At 41.4% G+C, this 6,037-nt stretch overlaps 1 pseudogene; it reads right to left on the bottom strand.

Annotated features, from left to right (window-relative positions):
* Positions 1-5,085: 5,085 nt before the first annotated feature.
* LOC111522150 lies at positions 5,086-5,451 on the bottom strand (annotated as a pseudogene).
* Positions 5,452-6,037: the final 586 nt, after the last annotated feature.

Raw genomic sequence — 6,037 nt, 5'->3', positions numbered from 1 at the left:
AGGGTTGACACAAGCACCCCTGTGGTCACCACCACTGGGACAATGCTGGGTCAGACCTGAAGCCAGCATAGCCCAAGCCTTGCCTGGAAATTGAGGTCCTGTGACCTAAACTGCCTTTCATATTTATTTAGGACCCCAGAGCATTTTAGCTCATAATGGCAGGGCTTGCCAGAACTCAGGTTCCCAACACTAGGATGGATGATTTGCCTGTGGCTAGGGCTAGTCTAAATGTTCCCTTTGTGGGTGCCAGCTCAGTTATGCCCCATGTTGCTTTCCACTATGACAGGGCAGCACTGAGTTCCAATGCAAAGCCCCCGACACTCACTGTGCTCTCTCTCTTCCAAGTGCACAGAGTCTCTCTATGCACTGCCAGGGGATGAAGTAAGGGTGATGTAGGTGATTCAAGGCTGTTTTTCCGACCCTCTTAAGTGCTTCTTTCTTTAATATGGTGTTAAAACCAGGTACTATAATTACTCACCTGATTTTTGGTTCTTATGAAGGTGTTCTTGTGCGGATAGTTGTTCAATTTGTTGTTCCTGAGGAGATTGTGAGAGAGACAATCGTTGGATGCTTCTATTTGGCCATCTTGCTCCACTTCCCTAATCTGCTTCTTTTTAACAATTTCTCAGATTGATATCTCAGAAGTTCAACTTCTGCCGTACTCTGCTGCGAAATTTCAGCTTTTTATCCCTTTGGAAAGGCCTGGGATGCTCTCCTTCAAATTTTGTTGGCTTCTGTGACTTTTTTTTTCTTATTCTTCCAGTTCTAAATCTGCTTTTATGGCCTGATATAAAATGTTTTATCCTGAAAGTTTTTAAAGAAGGCAATATTTTGGGCATAGTGGTTCACATCTGTAAACCCAGCCACTCTGGGAGGCCGAGGCAGGAGGAATGCTTTAGCCCAGGAGTTCAAGGCCAGCAAAGGCAACATAGTGACACTGTATCTCTACAGAAAACTTTTTAAAAGATTGGCCAGGCCTGGTGACACATGCCTGTAGTCCTAGCTACTCAAGAGGCTGAGGTGGGAGGATTGCTTGAGCCCGTGAGGTCAAGAATGCAGTGAGCCAAGATCACGCCACTGCACTCTAGTCTAGGTGACAGAGCAAGATCCTGTCTCAAAAAAATTAAAAATTAAAAAAGAAGGCCATATTTTCCTCCAGTATAAGTTAATTCTGTACTCTTGGCTTTTTCTAACATATTTAGGGGCCAGGAGCCCTCCAAAGGTTTGCTGAAAAAAATCAACTCACAAAAGACAGATTGGTTGAAAAGAAAGCATATAGATTTGTTTAGTATATATATGTGAGAATTTTCAGAGTAAAGACCCAAGATACAGGGAAAATTGTTCATTTTTATGCTTAGGTTCAACAAAGTATGAACAGCCATGTAAAAAACTAAAGATGTAATTGAATGCTAGTAGACGGTGTGGGGAAAGGAGCAAGGCCTGTCTGTCTAGATTCTTCTTCACCTCCCTGAGTATGCATCTCCTTCCTTCTGGGTATAGGAGTCTTATAACCTATAGTCCAACAAGGAAGTTCAGAGAATTTCTTCATGGCCAGAGAAAAGTGGAGAAAAATTAGAGAAATATTTTTAAGTTTTATGGCTGGATTTGAGAAAAAGGGGCTCTGGTTTCTGGGACTCACCTTGGGGAAGAGAGATTCTAGTTTTTATAGCCAGCCTAAAGGGAAAATGGCACTGAGAAACAGGAGGGCAGGAGAAGGCCAAACAGAAACTTTCACTTCTGAGGCTGCTCCTTTGGTTACATGAAAGGAAGATACCATGGCCCCACACAATCATTAAGGCAAACTCAAGCTGGAAACTGCTTAGGGCAAACCTGCCTCCCATTCTATTCAAAGTCATCCCTCTGCTCACTGACATAGATGCATATCTGACTGCCTCTTTTGGAAAGGCTAATCAGAAACTCAAAAGAATGCAACCATTTATGTCTCACCAGTCTGTGACCTGGAATCTCCCTCCCAACTTCCAGTCTTCCTGCCTTTGCTTCAAGTTGCCTTTCCAGGCAACTTCTTACTTCTTACTTATGTTGATTGACGTTTCATGTTTCCCTAAGATGTATAAAACCAAGCTGTGCCCCGACCACCCTGGGCACATATCAGGACTTCCTGAGGCTGCGTCATGGGCAGGTCCTCAACCTTGGCAAAATAAACTTTCTAAATTAACTGAGACCTGTCTCAGATTTTCTGGGTTCATAATTATCACTCTGGGGTATTGTTTTCTGAACCCCAAGGTATGTCTAAAGTGGTCAACATAACCAGACAACTTCCCATGCTGTAACTAAGAGTCACATATGTCCCTCCTCAAGGCCTCTATAATATGGTGGTCACTCAATCCAGGACACACTCTTTCTGTGTGTCTGATTAATTTATCTTTTAAGCAAGTCTGACATTCAGGTTATCCAAATGGGCTTCCCATAAGGAAAAACTGTAGCAGGACGAGCTGCAGACAAAACTCCTCAGACACCAAGTTAAAGAAGGAAGCGGTTTACTCGGCCAGGAGGATTGGCAAGACTCCTGTCTCAAGAGCCGAGCTCCCTGAGTGAGCAATTCCTGTCCCTTTTAAGGGCTCACAACTCTAAGAGAGTCCATGTGAGAGGGTCGTAATCGATTTGAGCAAGCAGAGGGTACGTGTCTGGGGGTGCTGCATGCACGGGTAATCAGAACGAAACAGAATAGGACAGGGATTTTTACAATGCCTTTCCATACAATGTCTGGAATCTATAGATAACATAACCGGTTAGGTCAGTGGTTGATCTTCAACTACTAGGCCTGGTTTTGGGTCTGGTTCCTTGGTTTCAGGTCTGGTTCCCAGGCACCGGGCTACCTGCCTTTAATTTTGCTTCTCTTTTTTTTTTCTAAGTATAAAACAATATGAGAGGGTCTGTCTCTCTTCTCTCAAAACAATCACTGTAGAAGAGTTTTTTTCCCTCCTTTTTGGCAACTAGCCTAAGAAACAAAAATTTTAAGATAATTCCTATGTTGTTTTTATTAGGTTTCTTAAAAATTACTTTTAAAAACTAAACATTAAAAGAGTTAAGTTTTTTACAGCTACATAACTTCCTATACAGCTTTTAAAGTCTTTTGGCCAGCATGGTGGCTCACGCCTGTAATCCCAGCACTTTGGGAGGTCGAGATGTGTGGATCACTTGGGGCCAGGAGTTTGAGACCAGCCTGGGAAACATAGTGAAACCCCATCTCTACTAAAAATACAAAAATAAGCCAGGCATGGTGGCTTGCACCTGTAAACCCACCTACTCAGGAGGTTGAGGCAGGAAGATCCCTTGAACCAGGGAGGCAGATGTTGCAGTGAGCCAATATCAGGCCACTGCACTCCACCCTGGGCAACAGAGTAAGACTGTCTCAAAAATAATAACAATAAAAATAAAGTCTTTTTATTATCACTCTGGTTAAGTGAATAACTATTATTTTATAATGACCTGTGGTTCTGTTTCAATAAAATGTTTTGAGTCTTTTAACATATTTTGACAAACAGTCTCAAAAATCAAATCCTAACTTAAGCCTCTGACTTAGATTTATTGCTGGAGGCTTATCAGAACTATAAAAATTAATCACCCCAAGGTTATAGAATCTTTCTATAGTTTCCAATTAAGATAAACTTTAGTATCATCACCTCCAGCCTGACGGTTAGACATCAGTTGAGAGACTCCCTCCATTCTCGTTAAGTAGGGTCTTTATCAAATATGTTAACTAGCTCTTGTGCTGTTAAGTTGAAGGGGTTTGACTCCTGGGTACTCCTATCTCATCTCAAAGGAGCACTGACTCCTAGTAAATCTTAAATGTCAGTGCTGTTATCTGGCAGCAAACTTAAGTTAACCAAAACCTCATCCTCAGAACTGAGAGATGATAACAGCCAAAATAAACTGCTTTCATGCTACACTTGTTAGGTCAAGTTTAGCCTAAAGCTGCCTCCTTACATATTTTAAGTTTGGCCTAAAGATTTCTCTGTATATTGTGAACAAATGGAGGTATAGACTGTAGCCTACACTTGTGCCAATCACCGAGTTTTGGCCAATCAGATGTAGCCAACTGTTCAACTGTTCAACTGTTCAAATAAGGCAAATGCCAACCTGTAACCAACCCAGCTTTTTCTCTACCTCACTTGTATTTTCTGTGCATCACCTTCCTTTTTCTGTCCACAAATCTTCTTCCACCACGTGACTGTGCTGGAGTCTCAGAGCCTATTCTGGCTCATGAGGTTGCCTGATTCGTGAATCATTCATTGCTCAATTAAACTTTTAAATTTAATTTGGCTAAAAATTTTTTTAATCACACTGGACAAGACCTATATTCAAAAGCATAAATACTAATTTAATAATTTTTCCTCGGCCGGGTGCGGTGGCTCACACCTGTAATCCCAACCCTTTGGGAGGCCAAGGCAGGCAGATCATGAGGTCAGGAGATCAAGACCATCCTGGCCAACATGTGAAATGCCATCTCTACTAAAAATACAAAAAGTAACCGGGTGTGGTGGCACGCACCTGTAATCCTATCTACTCAGGTGGCTGAGGCAGGACAATCACTTGAACCCGGGAGGCAGAGATTGCAGTGAGCCGAGATTGCGCCACTGCACTCCAGCCTGGCAACAGTCCTCTATCCAAATTAAAATCATTGTTCTGTGCCTTAATACTACACAATTTAAATGTTTACTTCTTATTTGTCAGTTTCCCTTTCCTGTCATTATCAGAGCCAGGCAGGGCTTATGTCCTTTTGTTTTGTTTTCCACAGTTGAAAAAACAGACAAACAAAAACCCCTTTTTCTTTTCTTTTCTGTTCTTTTTTTTTTATCATTTCAGTGTTTATTAATAAAATAGAAACCTAAACTCAGACAACTGCTTTATTCTTGCATCTAATCTGACCATATATTGGAGTAGCAATTCTTTATAAAAGGGCTTAGGTGAGAACCGTCAATATATCGGTTCCATCAAAAACTCTAGGTTGGAATACCTTAAAAAGAGCAAATTAAATATCAGAAAGCACAGAAATCTCTCCCTCAAACAAGAGGGGCTTCCTTTAATAGTCTTTAATATAGCTCATTTGAAACTCCATCAAGATCAATCATGTTGCACAATCCCTAAAGGATAAAACTGAGGAAACTCATGAATAATTTTCACAGCTTCATTGTAAAGTCCAAGATCAAAAGGATGGTTATCTTCTTTAAACTGGACATAAGATGTACATGTGATGGTGGCCTTGGCGGTTACTCTTCCAACCACTTCCATAATTCCGGAGATTTCTTTATCAAAGGATTCCATCAATTCGATGGTTCCGTTTTTTCCTTCTCCATCTGAAAGAATAAAAATTTTTGCAGTGGGATGAATCTTTTCCAGCCTCCCTACAAAGCAGACAGGCTTGTCGATGAACTGAGCTAGCATTCCGGCATTGATGCGCAACCTGGGCAACTCCATCGTGTCCACCATGATTATGGTTCAACGCTGCGGCAGGCGGGAAACCCACGAAAAACCCCTTTTTCTTTTTGAGCTATTTATAGCTTACAAAATTGGGTAAAGCAACAAATACTCCCTTTCTCTCTGTATCTGAAAGCTCCAACATTTAAAACTTATTTAGAATCCCACTGGGCTGAATCTACTTTCATTGCTAATGTCCCACTGCTAAAACTTACCTCTAGGGGAAATATAAGCACCTTTCCTCTAGGCCCAGGGATTACTGCGGAAGCAGTGGACATGTGGGATTGTAAGTATGGATTCTGAGGGATAGAATTAGTGCAGACCCTCCACATCAAGGGCGGGTATTCAGATGCCTAAACAGCTGACAAAATAAGAGACTTTTCCTCCTGGGTCATTATGTGGCCCCTTTCTGTCTACCCCAACCATAAAGAATTTCCTGCTTCCTATAGAGTTAAAAGAAAATTGCCCAGAGGATATCAAGTAACAAAGCTTCCTGAGTATAGTACTCCCAGTTATGAGATTTATGAAGATAGATAGATACAATTATGCATAGTTTTTGTGCCTGGGGAGATCTTATTATTTTTTATTAGCCATCTTA

The sequence above is a fragment of the Piliocolobus tephrosceles genome, chromosome 11 (assembly GCF_002776525.5).
Source record: "Piliocolobus tephrosceles isolate RC106 chromosome 11, ASM277652v3, whole genome shotgun sequence".
Lineage (NCBI taxonomy): Eukaryota > Metazoa > Chordata > Mammalia > Primates > Cercopithecidae > Piliocolobus > Piliocolobus tephrosceles.
The sequence above is the reverse complement of the archived record's forward strand: the minus strand, read 5'-3'. Positions and strand labels throughout refer to the sequence as shown.